This window comes from Pristiophorus japonicus, chromosome 7, assembly GCF_044704955.1.
Source record: "Pristiophorus japonicus isolate sPriJap1 chromosome 7, sPriJap1.hap1, whole genome shotgun sequence".
In the NCBI taxonomy this organism is placed as follows: Eukaryota; Metazoa; Chordata; class Chondrichthyes; family Pristiophoridae; genus Pristiophorus; species Pristiophorus japonicus.
In genome coordinates this window covers 501,338-523,863 of record NC_091983.1, presented here as the reverse complement: position 1 = coordinate 523,863, position 22,526 = coordinate 501,338, and the positions used below count along the sequence as shown (strand labels likewise).

At 50.3% G+C, this 22,526-nt stretch overlaps 1 protein-coding gene across 1 annotated transcript in view; it reads right to left on the bottom strand.

Annotated features, from left to right (window-relative positions):
• tbce (tubulin folding cofactor E) overlaps positions 1-13,893 on the bottom strand; it is a 109,524-nt gene extending 95,631 nt beyond the window's left edge. The window contains exon 1 of the mRNA XM_070884653.1: positions 13,809-13,893. The gene's annotated coding sequence lies outside the window, so the exon portion shown is untranslated. The remainder of the gene's footprint in view (positions 1-13,808) is intronic.
• Between the last annotated feature and the right edge of the window lie 8,633 nt (positions 13,894-22,526).

The window sequence follows — 22,526 nt, the reverse complement described above, 5'->3', positions numbered from 1 at the left end:
ATATTACAGTTAAGAGAGAGAAGGAGGTTGTATGTAGGGCTGGAAGAGGTTACAGAGAGTGTGAAAGTGTGTGCGTGTGTGTGTGTATGTGAGTGAAGGTGTGTGAGGATGTGTGTGTGAGTGTGTGAGGTTGAGTGTATGTGAGAGTGTGTGTGTGTGTGTGTGTGTGTGTGTGTGTGTGTGTGAGACGTTGAGTGTGTGTGAGAGTGTGTGTGTGTGTGAGGGCGAGTGTATTTGAGAGTGTATGTGTGAGTGTGTGAGGTTGAGTGTATGTGAGAGTGTGTGTGTGTGTGTGAGACGTTGAGTGTGTGCGAGTGTGTGTGTGTGTGAGGGCTAGTGTATTTGAGAGTGTATGTGTGAGTGTGTGAGGTTGAGTGTATGTGAGAGTGTGTGTGTGTGTGAGACGTTGAGTGTGTGTGTGTGTGTGTGTGTGAGGGTGAGTATATTTCAGAGTCTATGTGTGAGTGTGTGAGGTTGAGTGTATGTGAGAGTGTGTGTGTGAGACGTTGAGTGTGTGAGAGTGTGTGTGTGTGTGAGACGTTGAGTGTGTGTGAGAGTGTGTGTGTGTGTGAGACGTTGAGAGTGTGTGAGAGTGTGTGAGGGTAAGTGTATGTGAGAGTGTGTGTGTGTGAGACATTGAGTGTGTGTGAGAGTGTGTGAGGTTGAGTGTATGTGAGGGTGTGTGTGTGTGTGTGAGGTTGAGTGTGTGTGAGGGTGAGTATGTGAGAGTGTGTGTGTGTGAGGTTGAGTGTGTGTGAGAGTGTGTGAGGGTGAGTGTATGTGAGAGTGTGTGTGTGAGACGTTGAGTGTGTGTGAGAGTGTGTGAGGTTGAGTGTATGTGAGGGTGTGTGTGTGTGAGGTTGAGTGTGTGTGAGAGTGTGTGAGGGCGAGTATGTGAGAGTGTGTGTGTGTGAGACATTGAGTGTGTGTGAGAGTGTGTGAGGGTGAGTGTATGTGAGGGTGTGTGTATGTGTGTGAGGTTGAGTGTGTGTGAGAGTGTGAGACGTTGAGTGTGTGTGAGAGTGTGTGAGGGTAAGTGTATGTGAGAGTGTGTGTGTGTGAGACGTTGAGTGTGTGTGAGTGTGTGAGGGTAAGTGTATGTGAGAGTGTGTGTGTGTGTGAGAGTGTGTGAGGGTAAGTGTATGTGAGAGTGTGTGTGTGTGTGAGAGTGTGTGAGGGTGAGTGTATGTGAGAGTGTGTGTGTGTGTGTGAGGTTGAGTGTGTGTGAGAGTGTGTGTGTGTGTGTGAGGTTGAGTGTGTGTGAGAGTGTGTGAGGGTGAGTGTATGTGAGAGTGTGTGTGTGTGTGAGACATTGAGTGTGTGTGAGAGTGTGTGAGGGTAAGTGTATGTGAGTGTGTGTGTGTGAGGGTGAGTGTGTGAGAGAGTGTGTGAGGGTAAGTGTATGTGAGAGTGTGTGTGTGTGTGAGGGTGAGTGTGTGTGAGTGTGTGTGAGGGTAAGTGTATGTGAGAGTGTGTGTGTGTGAGGGTGAGTGTGTGTGAGAGTGTGTGAGGGTAAGTGTATGTGAGAGTGTGTGTGTGTGAGGGTGAGTGTGTGTGAGAGTGTGTGAGGGTAAGTGTATGTGAGAGTGTGTGTGTGTGTGAGACGTTGAGTGTGTGTGAGAGTGTGTGAGGGTAAGTGTATGTGAGAGTGTGTGTGTGTGTGAGGGTGAGTGTGTGTGAGAGTGTGTGAGGGTAAGTGTATGTGAGAGTGTGTGTGTGTGTGAGACGTTGAGTGTGTGTGAGAGTGTGTGAGGGTAAGTGTATGTGAGAGTGTGTGTGTGTGTGAGACGTTGAGTGTGTGTGAGAGTGTGTGAGGGTAAGTGTATGTGAGAGTGTGTGTGTGTGTGAGAGTGTGTGAGGGTAAGTGTATGTGAGAGTGTGTGTGTGTGAGAGTGTGTGAGGGTAAGTGTATGTGAGAGTGTGTGTGTGTGTGAGAGTGTGTGAGGGTGAGTGTATGTGAGAGTGTGTGTGTGTGTGAGAGTGTGTGAGGGTAAGTGTATGTGAGAGTGTGTGTGTGTGTGAGAGTGTGTGAGGGTGAGTGTATGTGACCTCGTCCTCACCAATCTGCCGCAGATGTATCTGTCCATGACAGTACTGATAGCAGTGACCACTGCACAATCATTCCCATCTTCACACTGAGGACACCATCCATCGTGCTGTGTGGCATTACCACCGTGCTAAATGGGTTAGATTCAGAACAGATCTAGCAGCTCAAAACTGGGCATCCATGAGGCGCTGTGGGCCATCAGCAGCAGCAGAATTGTATTCCCCACAATCTGTAACCTCATGGCCCGGCATATCCCTCACTCTACCATTACCATCAAGCCAGGGAACTAACCCTGGTTCAATGAGGAGTGTAGACGAGCATGCCAGGAGCAGCACCAGGCGTACCTAAAAATGAGGTGCCAACCTGGGGAAGCTACAACACAGGATTACATGCATGATAAACAGCGGAAACAGCATGCTATAGACAGAGCTAAGCGATCCCACAACCAATGGATCAGATTAAAGCTCTGTAGTCCTGCCACATCCAGTTGTGAATGGTGGTGGACCATTAAACAACCAACAGGAGGAGGAGGCTCCATGAATATCCCCATCCTCAATGATGGCGGAGCCCAGCACGTGAGTGCAAAAGACGAGGCTGAAGCATTTACAACCATCTTCAGCCAGAAGTGCCGAGTGGATGCTCCATATCGGCCTCCTTCTGAGGTTCCCATCATCACAGAAGCCAGTCTTCAGCCAATTCGGTTCACTCCACGTGATATCAAGAAACAGCTGAGTGCACTGGATACAGCAAAGGCTATGGACCCCGACAACATCCCGGCTGTCGTGCTGAAGACTTGTGCTCCAGAACTTGCTGCGCCTCTAGCCAAACTGTTCCAGTATAGATACAACTCTAGCATCTAACGTGACCTAAAGAATAGAGGTGGGTGGAGAAAGGTCAGGAGATCCAGCAACTAGCTGACAACCACGACATGCGAGGATTCTTTAACGCAGTCAAGAACATCTGTGGCCCAAGCACCCAAGGCCCTACCCCACTGAGGGCCAAGAACGGAGAGGTACTCATCAAGGACAGAGAGGCAGTCAGTGCCCGCTGGAACGGGCACTTCGAAGATCTCCTTAACCGAGACTCTGCCTTTGACGTGAGTGTCCCACAGCATGCTACCCGCCACCACCTCAGCACAACCCCAGCCCGGCGGGAGGTTCAAAAGCTCATCTGACAATTGAAGAAGAACAGGAACAGAAGGAATCCCCGCTGAAGCACTAAAGCATGGCGGAAAAGCACTTTTGGCACTCAGGATCACAGGCCATACACACAGATAGCCAAAGGGTCTTGGGAGTTTTAAGGTATTTTATTAAAGAGCTGCGGTTCAAAGCACAATCAGATATTACATGTGGTCAGGATAAGTATAATAGATATACAACCCGTGACAGTAGAAAACAATGTACGACCCGCAAAGCGGAACACCATAGACGGATGGACAGACAGACGATAAGACAGACAGACAGAGGATGAGACAGACAGGCAGACACGATGAGACAGACAGACAATGAGACAGACAGACAGATAGACGATCAGACAGAGAAACAGACGATGAGACAGATAGACGGACAGACAGACGATGAGACAAACAGATGGTCAGACAGACAGACAGACGATGAGACACACAGACTGACGGTCGGACAGACAGACGATGAGACAGACAGACAGACGGTGAGACAGACAGACAGATGGTCGATAAGACAGATGATGAAACAGACAGACGATGAGACAGACAGACAGATGGTCAGACAGACGTTGAGACAGACAGACAGATGGTCAATAAGACAGATGATGAAACAGACAGATGATGAAACAGACAGATGATGAAACAGACAGACAGATGGTCAGACAGACGATGAGACAGACAGACAGATGGTCAATAAGACAGATGATGAAACAGACAGACGATGAGACAGACAGACAGATGGTCAGACAGACGTTGAGACAGACAGACAGATGGTCAATAAGACAGATGATGAAACAGACAGATGATGAAACAGACAGATGATGAAACAGACAGACAGATGGTCAGACAGACAGACGGTCAATAAGACAGATGATGAAACAGACAGACGATGAGACAGACAGACAGATGGTCAGACAGACAGACGGTCGATAATTTCAGAAGGCTTTCGACAAGGTCCCACACAAGAGATTGATGTGCAAAGTTAAAGCACATGGGATTGGGGGTAGTGTGCTGACGTGGATTGAGAACTGGTTGTCAGACAGGAAGCAAAGAGTAGGAGTAAATGGGTACTTTTCGGAATGGCAGGCAGTGACTAGTGGGGTACCGCAAGGTTCTGTGCTGGGGCCCCAGCTGTTTACATTGTACATTCATGATTTAGACGAGGGGATTAAATGCAGTATCTCCAAATTTGCGGATGACACTACGTTGGGTGGCAGTGTGAGCTGCGAGGAGGATGCTATGAGGCTGCAGAGTGACTTGGATAGGTTCGGTGAGTGGGCAAATGCGTGGCAGATGAAGTATAATGTGGATAAATGTGAGGTTATCCACTTTGGTGGTAAAAACAGAGAGACAGACTATTATCTGAATGGTGACAGATTAGGAAAAGGGAAGGTGCAACGAGACCTGGGTGTCATGGTACATCAGTCATTGAAGGTTGGCATGCAGGTACAGCAGGCGGTTAAGAAAGCAAATGGCATGTTGGCCTTCATAGCGAGGGGATTTGAGTACAGGGGCAGAGAGGTGTTGCTACAATTGTACAGGGCCTTGGTGAGGCCACACCTGGAGTATTGTGTACAGTTTTGGTCTCCTAACTTGAGGAAGGACATTCTTGCTATTGAGGGAGTGCAGCGAAGATTCACCAGACTGATTCCCGGGATGGTGGGACTGACCTATCAAGAAAGACTGGATCAACTGGGCTTGTATTCACTGGAGTTCAGAAGAGTGAGAGGGGACCTCATAGAAACGTTTAAAATTCTGACGGGTTTGGACAGGTTAGATGCAGGAAGAATGTTCCCAATGTTGGGGAAGTCCAGAACCAGGGGTCACAGTCTAAGGATAAGGGGTAAGCCATTTAGGACCGAGATAAGGAAAAACTTCTTCACCCAGAGAGTGGTGAACCTGTGGAATTCTCTACCACAGAAAGTAGTTGAGGCCAATTCACTAAATATATTCAAAAGGGAGTTAGATGAAGTCCTTACTACTAGGGAGATCAAGGGGTATGGCGAGAAAGCAGGAAGGGGGTACTGAAGTTTCATGTTCAGCCATGAACTCATTGAATGGCGGTGCAGGCTAGAAGGGCTGAATGGCCTGCTCCTGCACCTATTTTCTATGTTTCTAAGACAGACAGACGATAAGACAGACAGACAGATAGACGAGACAGCTGAGACGGACAGACAGAAGATGAGACAGCGCGGAGGTCTCGGGTCAGCAGTTCTCTGCAGCCTGCAGCAGCAGCCGTTTCTCCTGGTCCCTTCCTTGAGCTGTTGGGGTGTTAAGTTATTCATGTGTCCCTCATCCATGATCTAATTGTTCCTTCCTGCCTCACTGACGGGGAGTTTTCTCTTATCTTTCTGGGAAAATGTCTTATGTTTTTTCGAAGGACATTTTCTGACTTGTGGGCTCCTCACTGTCTGGTTATCAGGTTTTCTTCAGAATCCCGTGTTTGTTATCTGACCTTGCGGACATTCTTGTTATCTGTTCACGGCTGCATTTTATAATTTCTGTCCTTTAAGAATTTTTGGATCCAATAGCTATTTCTTACAATAACTATTTCTTACAATAACCTCATTTTGAGTCCAATAACTATTTTCTACAGTGTGAATCCATTCACTCATTTCTCTTATTTGGAAGGAGGAGAGTATGCCAAGGGATCGCAGAGACGCTGTAATCGTGACCAGCTTCAAGAAAGGTGACAAGTCCGATTGCGGTAATTACAGAGGAGTTTCCCTGCTGTCTACCACGGAAAGTCATTGCAAGAATCCTCCGCAATCGCCTTCTCCCATTGGCTGAAGAGCTCCCAGAGTCGCAATGTGGATTCCGCCCACTAAGGGGCACAGCGGACCTGATCTTCATCGCGTGTCAAATTCAAGAAAAATGTAGGGAGCAGCATCAACCTCTGCACATGGCCTTCTTTGACCTCACAAAGGCCTTCGACTCTGTCAACCGTGAGGGATTATAGAGTGTCCTTCTCAAATTCAGCTGCCATCAAAAGTTCGTCGCGGTTCATGACGACACACAAGTTGTGATCCTGACCAACGGATCCACCACAGACCCAATACAATGTGTGCACCGGGATACGAACCCCCCAACACTGACCCTCACCGTCCGCGGCCCCTCCCCCTCCCCCAACACTGACCCTCACCGCCCGATTGCGGTAATTACAGAGGAGTTTCCCTGCTGTCCCTCCCCTCCCCCAACACTGACCCTCACCGCCCGCGGCACCGCCCCTCCCCTCCCCGAACACTGACCCTCACTGCCCGTGGCCTCTCCCCTCCCCCAACACTGACCCTCACCGCCCGCGGCACCGCCCCTCCCCCTCCCCGAACACTGACCCTCACTGCCCGTGGCCTCTCCCCTCCCCCAACACTGACCCTCACCGTCCGCGGCCCCTCCCCCTTCCCCAACGCGGACCCTCACCGTCCGCGGACCCTCCCCCTCCCCCTCCCCCAACACTGACCCTCACCGTCCGCGGCCCCTTCCCCTAGGGTGGGTGGGACTGGTTTGCCGCACGCTCCTTCCGCTGCCTGCACTTGATTTCTGCATGCTCTCGGCGATGAGACTCGAGGTGCTCAGCGCCCTCCCGGATGCACTTCCTCCACTTAGGGCGGTCTTTGGCCAGGGACTCCCAGGTGTCAGTGGGGATGTTGCACTTTATCAGGGAGGCTTTGAGGGTGTCCTTGTAACGTTTCCTCTGCCCACCTGGGGCTCAATTGCCGTGAAGGAGTTCCGAGTAGAGCGCTTGCTTTTGGAGTCTTGCGTCAGGCATGCGGACAATGTGACCTGCCCAGCGGAGCTGATCAAGTGTGGTCAGTGCTTCGATGCTGGGGATGTTGGCCTGGACACTGAGCAGCTCCATCTCACGCTCAGCATAAATTAAAGTCGCTCAGTGAGTCCACCTCTTGTACTGGTTCAAAACAGGAGATTGACAACCTTCCCACCAATCCCAACCCGCCTCGCCCATCTTATTAACCAATCGCAGGGCAGCTCAGGGTCACCCGGCTCCTGATTTGAACCTGCGCATATTCAGGGACGAGTTTCGTGAACTGCGGACATTGTTTGCCCGGGGACACAGTCCCTCGTCTGGGGAGCGAGGAGCCCCTATGTTTCATCAAGGCAAAATTCCTATTGTGGCGTAAAGGTGAACTCCACACACCAGTGCCAGGTCACCGGGTATAAAGCACGAAAGGAAACTCCCAATACCGGAGTTTCTGTCTGCACAGTCTGTCCGTTAATTGTCCCTCAGTTCCCCGTGAGGTTTCCATTGCCAGTCAGCAGGCAGCATATTGTGAATGAGACTGTAGAACGGTCGCAACCCTTCACTGGAGAGAGAGAGTTGTGGGGGGGGGGGGGGCGGTTGGGGAAATTCGGTCGGGCCTTAGTTGGGGCGGTAAATTTTGCGTCGGTAAATGGTTTGTGTCAGCCGCCACAAGATTCATCAGCTGGGCTCGTAGTTTGGAGCAGGACGCTAAGGGAGGTGTTGCACACCTCTGTCGGGCGCGAGGCCGGCTGAGCAAGGGAAAATCCCACGGGGCACTCAGAAAGAGGCCTGGGGGGGGGGGGGGAACAAAAAACCTGACAAAAAAACCCCACTAAAAACAAACACTCTCAATACGCCACCACAACATAATTCACACAAAATACAATCACACTGAGCGGAGGTCAGCATTACTTCCCTGACTGGCCGCTACAGCTTGGAGCGCCCGCTTCCACAGGCGTTCCCAACAGGGGGCGCTACGGGATGTGCGCGATCCAAACATCGAGCCGGTGTCGCAACCAGGGGGCGTTGTACACCGGCTCGCCTCTCCCGGGCGGTAATGCTCCGCGCCCCCTGTCAATACCCGCACCGAATGTCCCGGCAGGGCGCTGGAAGCTGGGCGCCCGGGCGCTACTGCTTTACTGCACCTCCGGGGGGGCAAAGAGGGGTGTGGCAGGAGACTGAATCTCCAGCCCCAGGTGTCATCTGCGCCTCTCTGGGAGCACTCACCTCCGAGACGAAAGGTTGTGGGTTCAACTCCAGCAAGGAAGAAAGATTTGCGTTTCTATAGCCTATCGGGATGTCCCAGTCAATTAAGTACTTTTTTTTTTAAGGTAGTCACTGTCGTAATGTTGGAAACGCGGCAGACAATCTGTACACAGCAAAAAAAATGGCAGAACTGCACACAATTTTTCCCCCAAGTGGATTTCTGTACAAAACGGAGGTGCAGTGCAAATCCTTTGTACAGTTCCACTTTAAAAAAAAAAGTGGGTGAAACAGTGGGAAATTCTGCAAAACAGCAAAGGGACAGAGAGAGGAGCCAGATAATCCGCAGAATGGTGCTGAACCTGCCCCACAGACACAGCACTGCAATAAAAAAGGGAACTGGTTTGACATTACTACACCTGCTCTGTTCAATGGCAGCCACGTGAAACCACTGACACAGATCTCAATCCTACTCAAACTTGCTTGTAGCAACATGGTATTATATCAGGATATGAAAACGGCTGACACAATTACAGGTGGCTCACAACTCGAGGAAGCTCACCACTGAAGGCGCACAGGGTGACTTTTATATATCTAAATAGCAGTAGTAAAAACTGAAAATAAAAAGTTCTACAAATATTTCAGGAACATGGAGCTAACCGCAACGAGTTGACCTCTGATTCGAAATATCCGACAGTGCGGCGCTCCCTCAGTACTGGCCCTATGACACTCCCTCAGTACTGCCCCTACGACAGTGCGCTGCTCCCTCAGTACTGCCCCTCCGACAGTGCAGCGCTCCCTCAGTACTGCCCCTCCGACAGTGCGGTGATCCCTCAGTACTGCCCCTACGACAGTGCGCTGCTCCCTCAGTACTGCCCCTCCGACAGTGCAGCGCTCCCTCAGTATTGCCCCTCCGACAGTGTGCCGCTCCCTCAGTACTGCCCCTCCGACAGTGCAGCGCTCCCTCAGTACTGCCCCTCCGACAGTGCAGCGCTCCCTCAGTACTGCCCCTCCGACAGTGCGGCGCTCCCTCAGTACTGCCCCTCCGACAGTGCGGTGATCCCTCAGTACTGGCCCTACGACAGTGCAGCGCTCCCTCAGTACTGTCCCTCCAACAGTGCAGCGCTCCCTCAGTACTGCCCCTCCGACAGTGCAGCACTCCCTCAGTACTGTCCCTCCAACAGTGCAGCGCTCCCTCAGTACTGCCCCTCCGACAGTGCAGCACTCCCTCAGTACTGCACCAAGAGTGTCGGCCTAGATTTTGTGCTGCAGTCTCTTGACTGAGGATTTGAATTTTGAGTGAAGTATTCTTCATAATGAATCCACTTTATTTCCTTTTCGGTTACAGTGCGAATGCACTTGTCGTCAGCCAGCTGACCAAGGGTGCTGGATTAGATCTGTGTCTGCACAGTCTACCTCCACACGTTGGCAGCTATCTCCCCTGCAGGGTATATTTCTCAGTTTATTATCCTGTCAGTAGGGGACATGTGTCCTCATTATGATACAGAAACTGAAATTAATTACTTTGGGCCATATCAAGTGAACCAGAAATGTCAGTTTGAACCAGAGTTAAACAAAATCTTATGAGATAGTGTCATCCCTGCTTTGCTAAAGTTATCAGTGTGAATGATCAAATGTAAGAGGATTATTTATTATAAATGACAGCTACCTATTGACATGTAACCTGAAAATCACAAGAGTTTTTACAGCGTGTGTGAGAATGAAGCTCGAACTTGGTTTAAATGCTTGGCCTCAATGCCGACACACCACATTATTCCTTTCAGTTTGCACAACTGCTGTCAAATATTTATTGTGTTCCTGTCACCAAAGGACAGGTTGGGGTCATGTAGTCCCCGCATGCTATTCACAGCCTTGGTGTCGCTGCACAGCTCCTTGACCCAGTTCTGTAGTTTAGCAGCTGTGCTCAGGAATATTTCATGAATTAAGCCCATGTTTCTTTTCAGAAACAATCTTCGTGCCTCCCCTCCAATATTCCCTCCCCTCCCCTGTTGCTGAGATCTACAGGGGCCAGCAGTCCTCAGCCCTTCAACCAGGTGACCCAGCGTCACCCATAGGCCTCATTCTGACCTCAGATGTTTGCACCCCCCCTCCGACAGACACACACACACAGACCTCCTCCCCGACACACACACCATCCCCCACCCGACACACACAGACACCCCCCCGACACACACACCACCCCCCACACACACACACACACACACACACACAGACACCCCCCCGACACACACACACAGACACCCCCCCGACACACACACACACACACACACACCACCCCCCACACACACACACACACACAGACACCCCCCCGACACACACACCACCCCCCACACACACACACACACACACACACACACAGACACCCCCCCGACACACACACACAGACACCCCCCCGACACACACACACACACACACACACCACCCCCCACACACACACACACACACAGACACCCCCCCGACACACACACACACACACACACCACCCCCCACACACACACACACACACACACACACAGAGACACCCCCCCCGACACACACACCCCACCCCCCGAGAGACACACCCACCCCGACACACACACGCACACACACACCCCACCCCCCGACACACACGCACACACACACCCCACCCCCACACACACACACCCACAGACACACCCACACCCCCACCGACACACACACACCCCCACCGACACACACACACACCCCCACTGACACACACACACACCCCCACTGACACACACACACCCCACCCCCCGACACACACACACCCCACCCCCCGACACACACACACCCCACCCCCCGACACACACACACCGACACCCCCACCGACAGACACACACACACCCCCACTGACACACACACCCCCACCCCCCGACACACACACACCCCACCCCCCGACACACACACACCCCACCCCCCGACACACACACACACCCCCCCCGACACACACACACCCCACCCCCCGACACACACACACACCCCCACCGACACACACACACCCCCACCGACACACACACACCCCCACCGACACACACACACCCCCACCGACACACACACACCCCCACTGACACACACACACCCCCACTGACACACACACACACACCCCCACTGACACACACACACCCCCACTGACACACACACACACACCCCCACTGACACACACACACACCCCCACTGACACACACACACCCCCACTGACACACACACACCCCCACTGACACACACACCCCCACTGACACACACACACACACACCCCCACTGACACACACACACACACCCCCACTGACACACACACCCCCCCCGACACACACACACACCCCCACCGACAGACACACACACACCCCCCGACACACACACACACCCCCACCGACACACACACACCCCCACCGACACACACACACCCCCACCGACACACACACACCCCCACTGACACACACACACCCCCACTGACACACACACACCCCCACTGACACACACACACCCCCACTGACACACACACACCCCCACTGACACACACACCCCCACTGACACACACACACCCCCACTGACACACACACACCCCCACTGACACACACACACCCCCACTGACACACACACACCCCCACTGACACACACACACACACCCCCACTGACACACACACCCCCACTGACACACACACACACACCCCCACTGACACACACACCCCCACTGACACACACACCCCCACTGACACACACACACCCCCACTGACACACACACACCCCCACTGACACACACACACCCCCACTGACACACACACCCCCACTGACACACACACACCCCCACTGACACACACACACCCCCACTGACACACACACACCCCCACTGACACACACACACCCCCACTGACACACACACACACACCCCCACTGACACACACACCCCCACTGACACACACACACACACCCCCACTGACACACACACCCCCACTGACACACACACACCCCCCGACACACACACACACCCCCACCGACACACACCCCCCCCCCGACACACACACACACCCCCACCGACAGACACACACACACCCCCCGACACACACACACCCCCACCGACACACACACACCCCCACCGACACACACACACCCCCACCGACACACACACACCCCCACCGACACACACACACACCCCCACCGACACACACACACCCCCACTGACACACACACACCCCCACTGACACACACACACCCCCACTGACACACACACACACACCCCCACTGACACACACACCCCCACTGACACACACACCCCCACTGACACACACACCCCCACTGACACACACACACCCCCACTGACACACACACCCCCACTGACACACACCCCACCCCCCGACACACACACACACCCCCACTGACACACACACCCCCACTGACACACACACACACACACCCCCACTGACACACACACACACACCCCCACTGACACACACACCCCCCCCGACACACACACACACCCCCACCGACAGACACACACACACCCCCCGACACACACACACACCCCCACCGACACACACACACACCCCCACCGACACACACACACACCCCCCGACACACACACACCCCCACCGACACACACACACCCCCACCGACACACACACACACCCCCACCCTGCCCCCCGACACATACACACACCGACACACCCCCCCACCCCCACCGACACACCCCCACCGACACACCCCCACCCCCACCGACACACACACACACCCCCACCGACACACACACACACCCCCACCCTGCCCCCCGACACATACACACACCGACACACCCCCCCACCGACACACACACACACCCCCACCGACACCCTCACACACCGACACACACCCCCACCGACACCCTCACACACCCCCACCGACACCCTCACACACTCACAAATGTACACACCAGCACATGGACCAACACACGTACACTCGCACACACACCAATGTGTTCTCACCAGCTAATACACACCAAAGCTGAGATGAGGAGAAATTTCTTCTCTGAGGGTTGTGAATCTGTGGAATTCGCTGCCTCAGAGAGCTGTGGAAGCTGGGACATTGAATAAATTTAAGCCAGAAATAGACAGTTTCTTAAACCATAAGGGGATAAGGTCTTTACTCGTTGGAGTTCAGAAGGATGAGGGGTGATCTTATAGAAACATTTAAAATAATGAAAGGGATAGACAAGATAGAGGCAGAGAGGTTGTTTCCACTGGTCGGGGAGACTAGAACTAGGGGGCACAGCCTCAAAATACGGGGGAACCAATTTCTTCTCCCAGAGGGTTGTGAATCTGTGGAATTCCCTGCCCAGGGAAGCAGTTGAGGCTAGCTCATTGAATGTATTCAAGTCACAGATAGATAGATTTTTAACCAATAAGGGAATTAAGGGTTACGGGGAGCGGGCGGGTAAGTGGAGCTGAGCCCATGATCAGATCTGCCAAGATCTTATTAAATGGCGGAGCAGGCTCAAGGGGGGCCAGGTGGCTTACTCCTGCTCCTATTTCTTATGTTATGATGTGTACACCAACAAACCAACACCAGTTGTAGGAGCCAATGGGGGTGTTTCTAGCTGCGTGTTTAATTGCTAATTGTTGAATACTCACTCGCTTACTTATTCCAGAATGCTGCTCCTGCGATCACTCCCAGCGGCGGAGTGATGACACCCAGACCTGCACACCTTCATCCAGTTCAACCTCGGAAACCAGCAACAGCTGACCGTTAGACAATTCCGGGACAGCCCTGACCTGTGAAAGCATGTAGTTACACGGCTCTGAGTCTGAAGTACTGAGATGCACAACATCCATTCAGTTGGACTGGAGGACAAAGTACACAAGTCCAGACAAGCCTGAAGGTGGAATCCAACTGTTAAAGCTCAAACCTGGTGGTACGTTTTTGAGGCCGGGGTGGTGGGGGGCGTGAGGGAAGAGGTGTCATTTGAGAGACTTGATCCCCAGATAAATTTAATTTAAACAAATCAGAAAGTATAGATTATGCTTAATTTTAAGCACTTGTCTTGAAAGACAGAACAAATTCAGGACGTTTGGCTTTTGTGGAGAGTCTGCTATCATGAATATATGGTCTTATTCAGACAAGTATTTTTACATCTGTGGAATACGGAGAGCTTTGAAAGAAAGAACGTGCAGTTATATCACATCTCTCACAACCTCAGGACATCCCAACACGTTTTACAGCCAATGAAGTGCCTGTGTCATCACTGTTGTAATTATAGAATAGTACAGCTGGGAGGGCGGCCATTTGGCCCATCGAGTCTGCGCCTGCTCTTTCAAACAGCAATTCAGTTAGTCCCACTTCCCTGCTCTTTCCCCATATCCCTGCAATAGAGATAGGGAGAGGCGAAGCCATGGAGGGATTGGAAAACAAGGATGAGAATTTTAAAATCAAGGTGTTGCCGGACTGGGAGCCAATGTAGGTCAGCGACCACAGGGGTGACGGGTGAGCGGGACTTGGTGTGAGTTCATCATCATCGTTGGTCCCTTGAACGAGGATGACTGGCTTCCACATGAGTTCACAGATGTTTCAATGAAGGACCCGATGTTCCAGTCATGAACTCCAGTTGAGGGGGTGGAAGATGCCTGTGTGTGGATTTTTTTAACGTGTGGTGACCGTTGCACATCAGCCACCACACGGGATCGACAGAGCTAGGCCTTTATCCAGTGGCAAGGGTTGAATCAGGATGACTGAAGATCTGCTCTGGTGCACGGACCTAGTGCGCACACTTATCGCAGTGTGGGCTGGCCCCGTGCTGTCCCTGGGCCCTCAGCTCTTCTGGGCCCCGTACGAGTTAGGACACAGGCAGCAGAGTTTTGCATGAGCTCAAATTTACGGAGAGTGGAAGATGGGAGAGATCTTGACTGGCAATTTAAAAACAACCAAGTTCAAATTGTTAAAAATAAAATAGACATGCTACCTTTGGAGATTCAACAAATATAAAATGGAACCAAAGACTGAGTGACAGAACGCACCTCGAAGACAGAGTGCCTTGAGAATATATTATTGTAGAAGCTAAAAATCTATTGGTCTTGCAAAAAAAACCTCGCAACAAGGATTTGAAATCAATTTACTTGCCACATTTTGGTTCAAATTGAGTTTTAAGCCTGAACAGAACAGGTGAGAGCTTTACTTCTGTGCAAGGATATTTTGTGCATTATCTGGCAAAGTCAGTCGTGGCTCAGTGGATAGCACTCTCGCCTCGGAGTCAGGTATTCGTGGACAATGCTTCAGTTAAGCTGCACGGTCACTCAACGGCTTTACAATCGGAATAAACGCGCTTGTGCGAGAAACTGAATGGAACGCACAGCCGTTAAAGGGGCCACACACCCAAAACAATTACCGGAAACATTGGTCGTGGGTATGAGTCCCGCAACAGACACTTGAGCACGTGATCCAGGACCATGCTAATTAATCCTCCAATATGGCTGGAAACTCAACATCCAAGGGTATTCAATATTCAGGAAAGATAGACAAAGGAAAAGGAGGTGGGGTAGCGTTGCTGGTTAAAGAGGAGATTAACGCAATAGTAAGGAGGGACATTAGCTTGGATGATGTGGAATCGGTATGGGTGGAGCTGCGGAACACTAAAGGACAGAAAACGCGAGTGGGAGTTGTGTACAGACCACCAAACAGTAGTAGTGAGGTTGGGGAGCGCATCAAACAGGAAATAAGGGATGTGTGCAATAAAGGAACAGCAGTTATCATGGGTGACTTTAATCTACATATAGATTGGGCTAACCAAACTGGTAGTAATACGGTGGAGGAGGATTTCCTGGAGTGTATTAGGGATGGTTTTCTTGACCAATATGTCGAAGAACCAACTGGAGAGCTGGCCATCCTAGACTGGGTGATGTGTAATGAGAAAGGACTAATTAGCAATCTTGTTGTGCGAGGACCCTTGGGGAAGAGTGACCATAATATGGTAGAATTATTTATTAAGATGGAGAGTGACAAAGTTAATTCAGAAACAAGGGACCTGAACTTAAGGAAAGGTAACTTCGATGGTATGAGATGTGAATTGGCTAGAATAGACTGGCGAATGATACTTAAAGGGTTGACAGTGGATAGGCAATGGCAAACATTTAAAGATCACATGGATGAACTTCAACAATTGTACATCCCTGTCTGGAGTAAAAATAAAACGGGGAAGGTGGCTCAACCGTGGCTAACAAGGGAAATTAAGGATAGTGTTAAATCCAAGGAAGAGGCATATAAATTGGCCAGAAAAAGCAGCAAACCTGAGGACTGGGAGAAATTTAGAATTCAGCAGAGGAGGACAAAGGGTATAATTAGGAGGGGGATAATAGAATATGAGAGTAAGCTTGCAGGGAACATAAAAACTGACTGTAAAAGCTCCCACAAATACATGGAGAAAAAGATTAGTGAAGACAAATGTAGGTGACTTGCAGTCAGAATCACGTGAATTTATAATGCGCAACAAAGAAATGGCAGACCAAATACTTTGGTTCTGTCTTCACTAAGGAAGACACAAAAAACCTTCCGGAAATACTAGGGGACCAAGGGTCCAGCGAGAAGGAGGAACTAAAGGAAATCCTTATTAGCCAGCAAATTGAGTTAGAAAAATTGATGGGATTGAAGGCCGATAAGTCCCCAGGGCCTGATAGTCTGCATTCCAGACTATTTAAGGAAGTGGCCCTAGAAATAGTGGATGCATTGGTGGTCATTTTCCAACATTCTATAGACTCTGGATCAGTTCCTATGGACTGGAGGGTAGCTAATGTAACCCCACTTTTTAAAAGAGGGGGGAGAGAGAAAAAAAGGAATTAGAGACTGGTCAGCCTGACATCGGTGGTGGGGAAAATGTTGCAATCAATTATTAAAGATGCAATAGCTGCACATTTGGAAAGCAGTGACAGGATCGGTCCAAGTCAGCATTGATTTATGAAAGGGAAATCATGCTCGACAAATCTTCTAGAATTTTTTGAGGATGTAACTAGTAGAGTGGACAAAGGGGAGCCAGTGAATGTGGTGTATTTAGATTTTCAAAAGGCTTTTGACAAAGTCCCACACAAGAGATTAGTGTGCAAAATTAAAGCACATGGTATTGGGGTAATGTATTGACGTGGATAGAGAACTGGTTGGCAGACAGGAAGCAAAGAGTAGGAATAAACGGGTCCTTTTCAGAATAGCAGGCAGTGACTAGTGGGATACCGCAAGGTTCAGTGCTGGGACCCCAGCTATTTACAATATACATTAATGATTTAAATGAAGGAATTGAATGTAATATCTCCAAGTTTGCAGATGACTAAGCTGGGTGGCAGTGTGAGATGTGAGGAGGATGCTAAGAGGCTGCAGGGTGACTTGGACAGGTTAGGTGCATGAGCAAATATATGGCAGATGCAGTATAATGCAGATAAATGTGAGGTTATCCACTTCAGTGGTTAAAAACAGGAAAGCAGATTATTATCTGAATGGTGACAGATTCGGAAAAGGGGAGGTGCAATGAGACCTGGGTGTCATGGTACATCAGTCATTGAAAGTTGGCATGCAGGTACAGCAGGCAGTGAAGGCAAATGGCATGTTGGTGAGAGGATTTGAGTATAGGAGCAGGGAGATCTTACTGCATTTGTACAGGGCCTTGGTGAGGCAACACCTGGAATATTGTGTTCAGCTTTGGTCTACAAATCTGAGGAAGGACATTCTTGCTATTGAGGGAGTGCAGCGAAGGTTCACCAGACTGATTCCCAGAATGGCAGTACTGACATATGATGAAAGACTGAATCGACTGGGCTTATATTCAATGGAATTTAGAAGAATGAGAGGGGATCTCATAGAAATATATAAAATTCTGACGGGATTGGACAGGTTATGTCATGTATTCAACCATCATTGTAACCCATGTATAATTTGACCTAAGTTGTACACTGTGAGAACACTGACCACAAGGTGCTGAACTTGTAAGAGACACTCCTAACTTAGACCTTCAGATATAAAAGGAGAAGTTCCACCCACTTCCATCACTTGAGTGCTATGAAATAAAGGACAGGTCACAGACTGACTTTCTCTCAAGCATGGGCCTCGTGTGCATTTATACTGTATAGTAAGGACGTATCAGGTTAGATGCAGGAAGTATGTTCCCGATGTTGGGGAAGTCCAGAACCAGGGGTCACAGTCTAAGGATAAGGGGTAAGCCATTTAGGACTGAGATGAGGAGAAACTTCTTCACCCAGAGGATTATGAACCTGTGGAATTCTCTACCGCAGAAAGTTGTTGAGGTCAGTTCGTTAGATATATTCAAAAGGGAGTTAGATGTGGCCCTTACGGCTAAAGGGATCAAGGGGTATGGCGAGAAAGCAGGAATGGGGTACTGAAGTTGCATGACCAGCCATGATCATATTGAATGGTGGTGCAGGCTCAGAAGCCGAATGGCCTACTCCTGCACCTACTTTCTATGTTTCCATATTTCATGCTTGCAGTGCAGCATTGCACTGTTGGAGGTGCCATCTTTCGGACGAGACATTAAATTGAGGTCCCGAGGGCGGATGTAAAAGATGCTGGGGCACGATTTGGAAGAACAGCAGGGGAGTTATTCCCAGTGTTCTGGCCAATATTTATCATTCAACCCACATCATTTAAACAGGTTATTAGGTCATTAACACATTGCTGTTTGTGGGAAGTTGTGTATAAATTGGCTGCCGGGTTTCCTACATTTCCATTGACGGAAGAAATAAGAAAAAGAGGGCACAGATTTAAGGGTGATTTAGAACCAGAGGCAACATGAGGGACAGGATAAATCTTCATTTAGAAAGACACGGATTAATCAAGGACAGTCAGCGTGGATTTGTTAAGGGAAGGTCATGTCTGACGAACTTGATTGAATTGTTGAGGAGGTAACAAGGAAGGTCGATGAGGGTAGTGTGTTTGATGTAGTCTACAAGGATTTTAGAAAGGCTTTTGATAACGTCCTACATGGCAGACTGGTCACGAAAGTAAAAGCCCACAGGATCCAGTGCAAAGTGGCAAGTTGGATCCAAAATTGGCTGAGGCAGGAAGCAAAGGTTAATCGTTGCTGGGTGTTTTTGTGACTGGAAGGCTGTTTCCAGTGGAGTTCTGCAGGGCTCAGTGCTGGGTCCCTTGCTTTTTGTGGTATATATCAATGACTTGGACTTGAATGTTGGCGGTATGATTGAGAAATTTTGCAAATGATACAAAAATCAGCCATGTGGTTGATAATGAAGAAAGCTGTAGACTGCAGGAAGATATCAATCAGCAGGTCAGGTGGGCAGAACAATGGCAAATGGAATTCAATCCGGAGAAGTGTGAGGTAATGCATTTGAGGAGGGCTAACAAGGAAAGGGAATCCACAATAAATGGTAGGACACTGAGAAATGTAGAGGGACAAAGGGACCTCTGAGTGCAGGTCCACAGATCCCTGAAGGTAGCAGGCCAGGTAGATAAGGTGGTTAAGAAGGCAAACGGAATGCTTGCTTTTATTAGATGAGGCATAGAATACAAGAGCAGGGAGGTTATACTTGAACTATACAAAACACTAGTTAGGCCACAGCTGGAGTACTGCAGTTCTGGTCACCACATGACAGGAAAGATGTGATTGCACTGGAGAGGGTGCAGAGGAGATTTATGAGGATGTTGCCCAGACTGGAAAATATTAGCAATGAGGAAAGATTGGATAGGCTGGGTTCGTTTTCTTTGGCTGAGGGGAGACCTTATTGAAGTATATAAAATTATGATGGGCCTAGATATAGTGGCTAGGAAGGACTTGTTTCCCTTAGCAGAGGGGTCAACAACCAGGGGGCATAGATTTAAAGTAATTGGTAGAAGGATTTGAGGGGAAATTTCTTCACCCAGAGGGTAGGGGAGTCTGTAACTCACTGCCTGAAAGGGTGGTAAAGGCAGAAACCCTCACCATTTATGTGCACTTGAAGTGCCGTAACCTACAAGGCTACAGACCAAGAGCTGGAAAGTGGGATTAGGCTGGACAGCTCTTTGTCGGCCGGCGTGGACACGATGTGCTGTAAATTTCTATGATTCAATACTTTCAAAAGGGACTAGGATAAATACTTGCAAAGGAAAAACTTACAAGGCTATAGTGAAAGAGGAAAGAAGTGGGCCTAATTGGAGCGCTCTTTCAAAGAGCCGGCACAGGCATGATGGATCAAATGGCCTCCTTTTGTGCCGTGTGATCCTGTGAGTTAAGGAGGGAGATGGCAAGGCGGCATTGCTGAGGAAGGGAGCAAAAGGAAGAGGGAACAAGTCATCATCATCATCATAGGCAGTCCCTCGGAATCGAGGAAGGCTTGCTTCCACTTAACATGAGTACTTAGGTGACTGAACAGTCCAATTCGAGAACCACAGTCCCTGTCACAGGTGGGACAGACAGTTGTTGAGGGAAGGGGAGGGTGGGACTGGTTTGCCGCACGTTCCTTCCGCTGTCTGCGCTTGGTCAGTGATGAGACTCGAGGCGCTCAGCGCCCTCCTGGATGCACTTCCTCCACTTAGGGCGGTCTTTGGCCAGGGACTCCCAGGTGTCGGTGGGGATGTTTCACTCTCTCAGGGAGGCTTTGAGGGTGTCCTTGTAACGTTTCCTCTGCCCACCTTTGGCTTATTTGCCGTGAAGAAGTTCCGAGTAGAGCGCTTGCTTTGGGAGTCTCGTGTCTGCATGCGGACAGTGTACCCGTCCTCCTATATGGCTCAGAGACATTGACCATGTCCAGTAAACACCTCAAGTCGCTGGGGAAATACCAACGATGTCTCGGCAAGAGCCTACAAATCCACTGAGAGGACAGACGCACCAATATTAGCGTCCTTGACCAGGCCAACATCCCCAGCATTGAAGAACAAGTAGGCTGGTGAGAATGAGGAGTCCAAGAAGTAAAACTGAGGATGGGTTGCTGAGTTAGTGCTGCGCTAGCTGGAGTTAAAGCTAAAGCCAATGCTATGCTGGCTCACAAAGCATGAGCTGAGAATAATGCAGATATTCCTCAAAGCACGAGTCAAGGTTAGATACAGACGCCAGCACAGTACTCCGAGGGCCAGCAGTAGGACGACGATGACATATGCCAGTGGCCCGGTTAAGGTAATTGCTACTGGAGGCTATAATTCTCAGGTAACCTAGCCTCCCATCCCCTCAACAAGTTGACAAGGGATCAATTCTACTGATAAAAATAAATAGTTTTGGTGTTCACTATTGTCTGTTTAACCCAGAATTTTGTAATAGAAGTGGAATTAGAAGCACTGGACAAGAGTGATGTCATCCTTTCCTTCAACACCACTTTCCATTATTTCAAGCAGTTACAAATAGGTTTATTGGAGACTGGAACAGGATGTGCAACAGGTGAGATCTATAGAGCCAGGGTTAAATCTACTGCCAAATATGAATTTAGAATGTGCAGAGGATGGGACAATCTTGGATCTAGCCTGGAGGTGACGAAGGTTGAACAGGTTCCCATTGGTTTTATAGTTTAGTTCCACTCCAGCAAAGAGCTTGTTGATTGTGAGATGGAGCATTGCAGCGAGGAAGATCGAGAAGAACGTTGACATGATGACGCAGCTCTGCTTGACCCTGGTCCAGATATGGATTAGGTCTGTGGTGTATCTGTTGGTCAGTATCATGGCTTGCATGTCGTCATGGAGCAGGCGGAGGATGGTGACAAACTTCTGGGGGCAGCCCAGTTGACGGTGTCAAAGGTCTTTGTGAGGACCTTAATCTGGCACCAAGCTTATGGTCTACAGGGTAGTAGTGATACTCGCCTTCCTATATGGCTCAGAGACGTGGACCATACACAATAGACACCTCAAAGTGCGAGAGAAATACCACCAGCGCTGCCTCCACAAGAACCTGCCGGGACATCAGGGAGAACTCTCCTGCACTGCTTTGAAATAGTGTCACAGGATCTTTTTTATCCACCCGAGGGTAGGCGGGGCCTCGGTTTAACAACTCATCCCCTCCGACTGTGCGGCGCTCCCTGTGTACTGCCCCTCCGACAGTGCGGCACTCCCTCTGTACTGTCCCTCCGACACTCCCTCAGTACTGCCCCTCCGACAGTGCAGCGTTCCCACAGTACTGTCCCTCCGACAGTGGGGCGCTCCCTCTGTACTGCCCCTCCGACAGTGTGGCACTCCCTCAGTACTGCCCCTCCGACAGTGCGGCGTTCCCACAGTACTGTCCCTCCGACAGTGCGGCGTTCCCACAGTACTGTCCCTCCGACAGTGCGGCGCACCCTCTGTACTGCCCCTCCGACAGTGCGGCGCACCCTCAGGACTGCCCCTCCGACAGTGCAGCACTCCCTCAGTACTGCCCTTCCGTCAGTACAGTCTTCCTCCAATATCTC